The sequence below is a fragment of the Nycticebus coucang genome, chromosome 9 (genome assembly GCF_027406575.1).
Source record: "Nycticebus coucang isolate mNycCou1 chromosome 9, mNycCou1.pri, whole genome shotgun sequence".
NCBI classification, from domain to species: Eukaryota; Metazoa; Chordata; class Mammalia; order Primates; family Lorisidae; genus Nycticebus; species Nycticebus coucang.
Genome location: NC_069788.1, coordinates 72,531,022 through 72,540,483, shown reverse-complemented (window position 1 = coordinate 72,540,483; position 9,462 = coordinate 72,531,022). Strand labels below are relative to the sequence as shown.

Here is a 9,462-nt window from a genome sequence, read left to right as displayed (position 1 = left end):
AAATTTTGGTGTTTATATTTATATACCATGGAATACTGTTCAGCCATAATAAAAGATGGTGACTTCACATCTTTTGTCTTAACCTGGATGGAGTTGAAACACATTTTTCTCAGTAAAGTATCATAAGAATGGAAAAGCAAATATCCAATGTACTCCATAGTAATATGAAGCCAGTAGATGATCTAATTCATGTCCACATAGGAGAATAACTTATTTCAATTCAAGTTGGGGAGAAGGTGAATGAGGAAAGGGGAGAGAGGAGGTGGGATTTGTATGTTCCCACTAAATGGGCACAATGTAGGGGTGTATGGCACACCTTTTGGGTGCAGGACACAACTACAAGACTCTACCTAATAAATTCAAATATCGTGACTTGGGGTGACGCCTGTGACTCAGTGGGTAGGGTACTGGCCCCATATGCCAAGGGTGGCAGATTTGAACCCAGCCCCAGCAAAACTACAACAAAAAATAGCCAGGCGTTGTGGCAGGCACCTGTAGTCCCAGCTATGTGGGAGGCTGAGGCAAGAGAATCTCTTAAGCCCAGGAGTCGGATGTTGCTGTGAGCTGTAACACCATGGCACTCTACCAAGGGTGATAAAGTGAGACTCTGTCTCGAAAAATAAAAATAAAAATTGTGACTTGGTTGTTTGTACCCTCACATTAACCTGAAATTTAAAATATATATATTTCAACTTTTTTTTTTTTTGGAGCCAGAGCCTCAGGCTGTCGCCCTAGGTAGAGTACTGTGGCATCACAGCTCACAGCAACCTCCAAATTCTGAGCTCAAGCAATTCTCCCACCTCCACCTCCCAAGTAGCTGGGACTACAGGCACCTGCCACAATGCCCACTATTTTTTTGGAGGGGGAAGGGGAGTTTGCAGCCATCATTGTTGTTTGGCAGCCTGGGCTGGATTCAAACATGCCAGCTCTGGTGTATGTGGCTGGTGCCTTAGCTGCTTGAGCCACAGGTGCCAACCCTCAACTTTCTTTTTGTTTTTTTGTTTGTTTGTTTTTGACAGAGAGTCTCACTATGTCACCCTCAATAGAGTGCCATGGCATCACAGTTCACAACAACCTCAAACTTGTAGGCTTAAGCAATTCTCTTCCCTCAGCCTCCCAAGTAGATGGGACTACAGGCGCCTGCCACAAAGCCTGGCTATTTTTTTGTTACGGTTGTCATTGTTGTTTATCTGGCCCAGGTGGGGTTCAAACCCATCAGCTTCAGTGCATGTGGCTGGCGCCGTAACCACCGTGCAACGGCGCCAAGCCTATATTTCAACTTCAGAAAGAAAAGATAGGCCCCTTCCCTGCGGCTGAGCTGGGGCCCCCAGCTGCAGCCTCATCTAGCAGGTGGTGGAAGCTGCGCGGTTACGGGGTCGGTGTGGCGCCTTGGCTTTTGGGGTGCTGGCAGGAGAGAGCCCCAGGGACCCACTTTATTTTCCTCAAGATGGTTTTCCTTCGTGGTAATGATTGGTGCAGAATGTCAGATGGCTGAGAGCTAGCAAGGAAAATTCAGGACCATGATGGCTCAGTTTCCCGCAGCTATGAATGGACGGCCAAACATGTGGGCTATTACCTCTGAAGAATGTACCAAGCATGACAAGCAGTTTGATAAACTCAAACCATCAGGAGGTTACATAACAGGTGACCAAGCACGTACTTTTTTCTTACAATCAGGTCTGCCGGCTCCTGTTTTAGCTGAAATATGGGCTTTGTCAGACTTGAACACGGATGGGAAGATGGATCGGCAGGAGTTCTCGATAGCTATGAAAGTTATCAAACTAAAGCTCCAAGGCCAACAGTTGCCTGGAGTTCTTCCTCCTGTTATGAAACAACCTCCTATGTTCTCTCCATTAATTTCTGCTCGGTTTGGAATGGGGAGCATGCCCAATCTGTCGATTCCTCAGTCATTGCTTCCAGTTGCACCTATGGCAACACCCTTGTCCTCTTCAACTTCGGGGACCAGCCTTCCTCCGTTAATGATGCCCACTCCCCTAGTGCCTTCTGTTAGCACATCATCATTACCAAATGGAACCACCAGTCTCATTCAGCCTTTATCCATTCCTTATTCTTCTTCAACATTGCCTCATACATCATGTTACAGTCTGATGATGGGAGGATTTGGAGGTGCTAGTATACAGAAGGCCCAGTCACTGATTGATTTACCATCTAGTAGCTCAACTTCCTCAACTGCTTCACTCTCAGGGAACTCACCCAAGACTGGGACCTCCAAGCAGGCAGTTCCTCAGCCTTCAAGATTAAAATATCTGCAAAAAATTTAATAGTCTTAACAAAAGCATGAGTGGATACCTCTCAGGTTTTCAATCTAGAAATGCCCTTCTTCAGTCAAATCTTTCTCAAACTCAGCTGGCTCCTATTTGGACTCTGGCTGACATTGATGGCGACGGACAGCTAAAAGCAGAAGAGTTTATCCTTGCAATGCACCTCACTGATGTGGCCAAAGCTGGACAGCCATTACCACTGACTTTATCACCTGAATTTGTCCCTCCTTCTTTCAGAGGTAGAAAGCAAATCGATTCTGTTAATGGAACTCTGCCTTCATATCAGAAAATGCAAGAAGAGGAACCTCAGAAGAAATTACCAGTTACCTTCGAGGATAAGCGAAAAGCCAACTACGAGGGAGGGAACATGGAACTAGAGAGCGACGCCAAGCCTTGTTGGAGCAACAGCAGAGGGAGGCAGAACGTAAAGCCCAGAAAGAAAAAGAAGAGTGGGAACGAAAACAGAGAGAACTGCAAGAGCAAGAATGGAAGAAACAACTTGAATTAGAAAAACGCTTGGAGAAACAGAGGGAATTGGAGAGACAGCAAGAGGAAGAAAGGAGAAAAGAGAAAGACGAGAGGCACCAAAACAGGAACTTGAACATCAGCGTCGTTTGGAATGGGAAAGAATTCGTCGACAGGAACTTCTCAACCCAAAGAATAGTGAACGAGAAGAAATTGTCAGGTTAAATTCTAAAAAGAAGAGTCTTCGTCTTGAGTTGGAAGCCCTGAATGGCAAACATCAGCAGATCTCAGGCAGACTTCAAGATGTTCGACTGAGAAAGCAAACTCAAAAGACTGAGCTGGAAGTTCTGGATAAGCAGTGTGACCTGGAAATTATGGAAATCAAGCAGCTTCAACAAGAACTTCAGGAGTATCAAAATAAGCTTATCTACCTGGTACCTGAGAAGCAATTATTAAATGAAAGAATTAAAAACATGCAGCTCAATAACACACCTGATTCAGAGATCAGTTTACTTCATAAAAAGTCATCAGAAAAGGAAGAATTATGCCAAAGACTAAAAGAACAATTAGATGCTCTAGAAAAAGAAACTGCATCAAAGCTATCAGAGATGGATTCTTTTAATAATCAGCTAAAGGAACTGAGAGAAAGCTATAATACACAACAGTTAGCCCTTGAACAGCTTTATAAGATCAAACGTGACAAGTTGAAGGAAATTGAAAGAAAAGGATTAGAGCTAATACAGAAAAAGAAACTAGAAGATGAGGCTGCAAGGAAAGCCAAGCAAGGAAAGGAAAACTTATGGAGAGAAAATCTAAGAAAGGAGGAAGAAGAAAAACAAAAGCGACTGCAGGAAGAAAAAACACAAAAAAAAAATCAAGAAGAGGAATGGAAAGTTGAAGAGAAAAAATGTGAGACAGCTAGTGTTTTGGTGAATTATAAAGCACTATACGCCTTTGAAGCAAGGAACCATGATGGGATGAGTTTTAATGCTGGGGATATAATTCAGGTGGATGAAAAAAACCATAGGAGAACCTGGTTGGCTTTATGGTAGTTTTCAAGGAAGGTTTGGCTGGTTTCCACAACTACCCTGTTTCCCCGAAAATAAGACCTACTTACAGAAAAGATAAGACGTCCCCTAAAAATAAGACCTAGTGCATCTTTGGGAGCACACCTTAAAATAAGACACTGTCCTATTTTCGGGGAAACAGGGTATGTAGAAAAAATTCCTTCGGGTGAAAAAGCTGTGTCTCCTAAGAAGGCCTTACTTCCTCCTACAGTATCTGTATCTGCTACCTCAACGTCTTTTGAACCACTTTCTTCAAATCAACCAGCATCAGCAAGTGAACATCAAAATGTACCTTTATCAAACTTAAATGTTAATACATCATGGCAGAAAAAATCAGCTTTTACTCTTACTGTGTCCCCTGGATCTGTATCACCTATTCGTGGACAGGGACAGAAAACCTTGTAGAAAACCTAAAAGCACAGGCTCTTTGTTCCTGGACTGCAAAGAAAGATAATCGCTTGAATTTCTCAAAACATGATATTATTACGGTCTTGGAGCAGCAAAAAAATTGATGGTTTGGGGAGGTGCGTGGAGGAAGGGTGGTTTCCAAAATCGTACGTCAAGCTCATTCCTGGGAGTGAAGTAAAGCGGGAAGAACCAGAAGCTTTGTATGCAGCTGTAAATACGAAGCCTACCTCTGCGGCCTATCCAATTGGAGAAGAATATATTGCACTTTAACCATATTCAAGTGCGGAACCTGGAGATTTGACTTTCACCGAAGGTGAAGAAATATTGGTAACCCAGAAAGATGGAGAATGGTGGACAGGAAGTACTGGAGATAGCACTGGAATTTTTCCATCAAACTATGTCAAACCAAAAGATCAAGAGAGTTTGGGACTGCCAGCAAATCTGGAGCATCAAACAAAAAACCTGAGATTGCTCAAGTAACTTCAGCATACATTGCTTCTGGTTCTGAACAACTTAGCCTTGCACCAGGGCAGTTAATATTAATTCTAAAGAAAAGTACGAGTGGGTGGTGGCAAGGGGAGTTACAGGCCAGAGGGGAAAAGTGACAGAAGGGATGGTTTCCTGCCAGCCATGTTAAACTTTTGGGTCCATGTAGTGAACGAACCACACCTGCATTTCATCCTGTCTGTCAGGAGATTGCCATGTATGACTATACGGCGAATAATGAGGATGAGCTCAATTTCTCCAAGGGGCAACTCATTAATGTTATGAACAAAGATGATCCTGACTGGTGGCAAGGAGAAATCAATGGGGTGACTGGTCTGTTTCCTTCAAACTATGCTAAGATGACGACGGACTCAGATCCAAGTCAACAGTGACCCAATGTTGTCTTCCAGTTGTGAAAGCACCCCAGAGCCCCACTATCCAAGTTTGACTCTAGCACGGAGGCAGGGCAGGCAGCCCTGATCAAATCTCTCCTACACAATTTGTTTACTCCGTTTGAATATTAGAGCCACTTGTGATTATTTCTTTGTGTTTCTAATTTAGAGTTAAAATTTATTTGTCACAAGTAAAGGATAGTGGGTCTTAAAAAAAAATAAAGAAATAAAGAAATAAATAAAAAAGATATAGGTGGGGCACAGTGACTCGTGCCTGTAATCCCAGCACTCTGGGAGGCCAAGGTGGGTGGACTGATTGAGCTCACAAGTTCAAGGCCAGCCTAAGCAAAAGCGAGGCCAGCCTAAGCAAAAATATACATACAGATGTATGTATGTATGTGTGTGTATATATACCTACATCCACTGATAAGACCCAGAAACCATTGCCAACCCAATAGTAACAAATGTTGCTAGTGGCCAGATCATGGTCTTTAAATGTTATTTCTCACTAAAAGGAAACAGGGCGTCTTGAATAAATGGCTGATTCTGGCCTAAAACATGAAGTATACAAAATGAGCCTGAAACTTCTTGTCAAACCAGACAGTGAGGAAACCATTAAAGACCACAAAGTCATGTCAAAAGAACTCAGGAGCCAAATGGAGAGGTTAAAAAATAGAACAAATTTGAGCTTCAAAGATGATAACTATACCTAGCACTCTGGGAAACCGAGGTGGGTGGATTGCCTGAACTCACGGGTTCCAGACCAGCCTGAACCAGAGTGAGACCCCATCTCTAAAAATAGCTGGGTGTTGTGGCAGGAGCCTGTAGTCCCAACTACTGGGGAGGCTAAGACAAGAGAATCTCTTGAGCCCAAGAATTTGAGGTTGCTATGAGCTATGACTCCACAGCACTCTACTGAAGGTGACAAAGTGAGATTCTATCTCAAAAAAAAAAAAGATGATAACTATAGTTGACTGAAATTCATCAGATGTAATTTAATTCATTAAGTCATGTTGATTTTTAAAAAACTATTGGAGGCTGTGCCCCGTGGCTCATGCCTGTAATCCTAACACTCTGGATTAGGATAAGGACCAGGCAGGTGGATTGCCTGAGCTCACGATTTTAAGACCAGCCTGAGCAAGAGTGAGACCCTGTCTCTACTAAAAATAAAAAAACTGAGGCAAGGCTCGGCGCCTGTAGCTCAGCAGCTAGGGCACCAGCCACATACACTGGGCATTGTGGCGGGCGCCTGTAGTCCCAGCTACTTGGGAGGCTGAGGCAAGAGAATCACTTAAGCCCAAGAGTTGGAGGTTGCTGTGAGCTGTGACGCCATGGCACTCTACCGAGGGTGACATAGTGAGACTCCGTCTCAAAAAAAAAAGAGAAACTGAGGCAAGAGAATAGTTTGAGCCCAAGAGTTGGAGGTTACCATGAGTGATGATGATGCCATGGCACTCTGCCCAGGGCAACAGACTCTCTGTCTTAAATAAATAAATAAACAAACAAACAAACATTAAAAAGCTATTGGTTCACAAAGTTTGGCAGATAAAAAACTTTTTAAATGAACTAATTGGTCATCTTTATAGGGTGTTAGGTTGATAGAAAACCAATTCATAATTTTGAAAACTAATAATAAAGGGAAAGAACCAAACATTTATCCTGCCTTTGTATTATGACCTGAGCAACTGGTAACCAAAAAAGTAGATAAGGCTTAAGAGTATCTTTATTAAATTATTCCAACTGAAAAAATAATTTTTTTTTTTTTGCAGTTTTTGGCTGGGGCTGGGTATGAACCCACCACCTCCAGCATATGGGGCCAGTGCCCTACTCCTTTGAGCCACAGGCACCACCCCCAACTAAAAATTTTTAAAGAAATGGAATATCACCATTTTGCAACCTCCAAGGAATTAAAGGATCTAGACCATGATTACCAATAGCTGCTCTCATCACAAAAGTAAAGACAATCAGCAAAAGAACAGGTCACAGGTGATGCTGTGTATGTCAGAGTGGGTCACATGACAGGCATGCTCTATCAGGTTTTGTCAATATGAGGGACGCTGAATTTGAACCTTTGGTTAATGCATACAACTTATTTTAGAAAGGATTGTTTTCGAATATAAAAGACATGCTTTTAAAAAAGAGGAAGTCACCCGAGATCCATTCTGGCCAGGGTACAGAGGACAAGGAAGGGTGGCATCTACCTTTCATAGGGAACTTGGCAGACGTTCCAGGAGAAGTGCCTCACGCCCAATGCTGGCAGCAGTCCGTTTCCTACTAGAACAGTCTGACAATGGAATCAATGTAATTTAGCCATCATTTCTGAGTGCAAAGCTCTCCTGGAAATTCTCTGAGCTGTCTAATTACTATTACTTGATTCTTTTTTTCCTAGAATGGATTCTGTTGTTTGTAACTAAACAGGACTGACACAGAATCCAAAAGATTGACAACTGGGTGTGTGCATGCAAATGTGTGTGCAAATGTAATGATTTCTCTCATTTCAATTTTAAAACCTAGCTTAGCTAACAGAAAGAAGTTATTTGATTTGATGAGTGCTTGCCTCTGACAGCCTCCAAGAAGATAAACAGAAGCTTGCCTTTCATAGAACAACTCTATTTTTTTGGCAACTGCTGGGCGTGTATAGACGGTAATCTTTGGTTTTATGTAAGCCTGACAAGAGAGTGACAATGACAAGCTTTCTGAGAAAATTCTTAAAGAATCGCTTGTTCTGGAAGCAATTAAGTGCAAAAGTCCACTCAGTGTTATTGTGTATCTACACTTACGGGTCTCTTCTGTCCCACAGTTTCTTGTACTTCCTGCAGGTTATTTTGCAACGGTAAACTGTATAATGTTCAAAAGGCCCCCTGCCTCTGACAGGAGAGAATTTTCTTTCCCCGCTGGTGTCAGGCATGGCAGGGTGACTTGCTCCGGCCCACGGAAGGGGAGCAGGAGTGCATATCAGCTCCCGCTCTCAGAGCCGACGTGGGCTCTGCCATGGTCTTCCCTTTGCTTCTCTCCCATGTTCCAAATAGAAGCTCCTCAGTCAGTGTGAGTCCTGAGGGAAGGCGACTCGGGGTGGAGCCTCAGCTCCCACAATGAACACAGAACACAAAAGTATGAGAAATGAAGGGTGAGCTGCTGGGATCTGGAGCCCTGTTCACCAAGCGTGACCTCGCCTGTCCTGCCTCATAAGTTTGGTAGTTGCTCATTATTGGTAATGTCCGCTGCTTTGTCAACTGATTTTGTAAACCAAGCATTTGTGCTTCTACAAAATCATCATGAACTAGACGTTTCTCTCCTCTTTACAGAGAAGGGATCAAAATCTGTCGAGGGGAAATAACTTGACACCTGATTAGAACCAGGTCTTAGACCTGGACCTGTCAGTTTAACACCTCCTGGTAGACACCGTCTCCTGCGTATCCTCCAGAGTATTTACATCTTCCCTGCTCTCTGGGGAGCACTCAGCAAGCGCTCACAACTGACTGCCTGAAGGGCAATGATTTGATGGCAGCTGCTGAACTGTGAATAAATGACAATGGCTGGTTCCTGGGGTGAAGGCAGTGAGCATTCAGTGTACTCCTCAACCTAGGGGGTAAGATCCAATAAACCCGTTATCAGCTGAAAATCTCATAAGTCAAAAGTTATGATATTTTCAACAGTTGGGTTTCCCCAGACATACCCTTGTCATAAACAGAAGCATCTGTATTTATAGAATACTGACTGAAAATTGCTTTATGTTAAGTTGTTTAGGCTCTTTTACAGAACACAAAAAAGCCAAAAAATATATCATCAAAAACTAGATAATGAAGGTGTGAAACAGACTAAATGTAAGATTTAGAAGAAGGGTTGGGAGTAAACTACACAGTGTACAGAGCCCTAGACCAGGAGTCCAAGGGCCCAAATTCTGGTCTCTTTCACAGCCGTGTGATGTTGGTAATTGTTTTAACCTCTCTGAACCTGTTTCACCATATAAAAAGATGCTAACAAAACCAGGTTTTGGTGTCAAATGAAATAATACATGTGCTCCCCCTAAATCCACAATGCAACAGTGCTGGGAGGTGGGCTTTTAGTGGGGCTTAGGTCGCAAGGGCTCTGCCCTCATGAATGGATTAACTCCATCATAAAAAGGGCTTTCAGCAGTGACTCCACTCTCTTCTGCCCATCTGCCATGTGGGAATACAATATCCCCCTTTCTCCCAAGGATGCTGGATGCAAGATGCCATCTTAGAAGCAGAGAGCAGCCCTCACCAGATGCCGCCAACTTGATCTTGAAATTCCCAACCTCCATAACTGTGAGAAATAAATTTCTGTCCTTCATAAATTAGACAGTCCCAGGTATTTTGTTATAGCAACACAAAATGGACT

The 9,462-nt window shown here is 43.1% G+C and overlaps 1 pseudogene across 1 annotated transcript; it reads left to right on the top strand.

Moving 5' to 3' along the window:
* Positions 1-1,487: 1,487 nt before the first annotated feature.
* On the top strand, positions 1,488-5,104 carry LOC128593347 (intersectin-2-like; annotated as a pseudogene). Its single transcript, XR_008382332.1, has 2 exons — positions 1,488-3,837; positions 3,957-5,104. The product of XR_008382332.1 is annotated as an intersectin-2-like (transcript).
* The last annotated feature ends 4,358 nt before the right edge of the window (positions 5,105-9,462 follow it).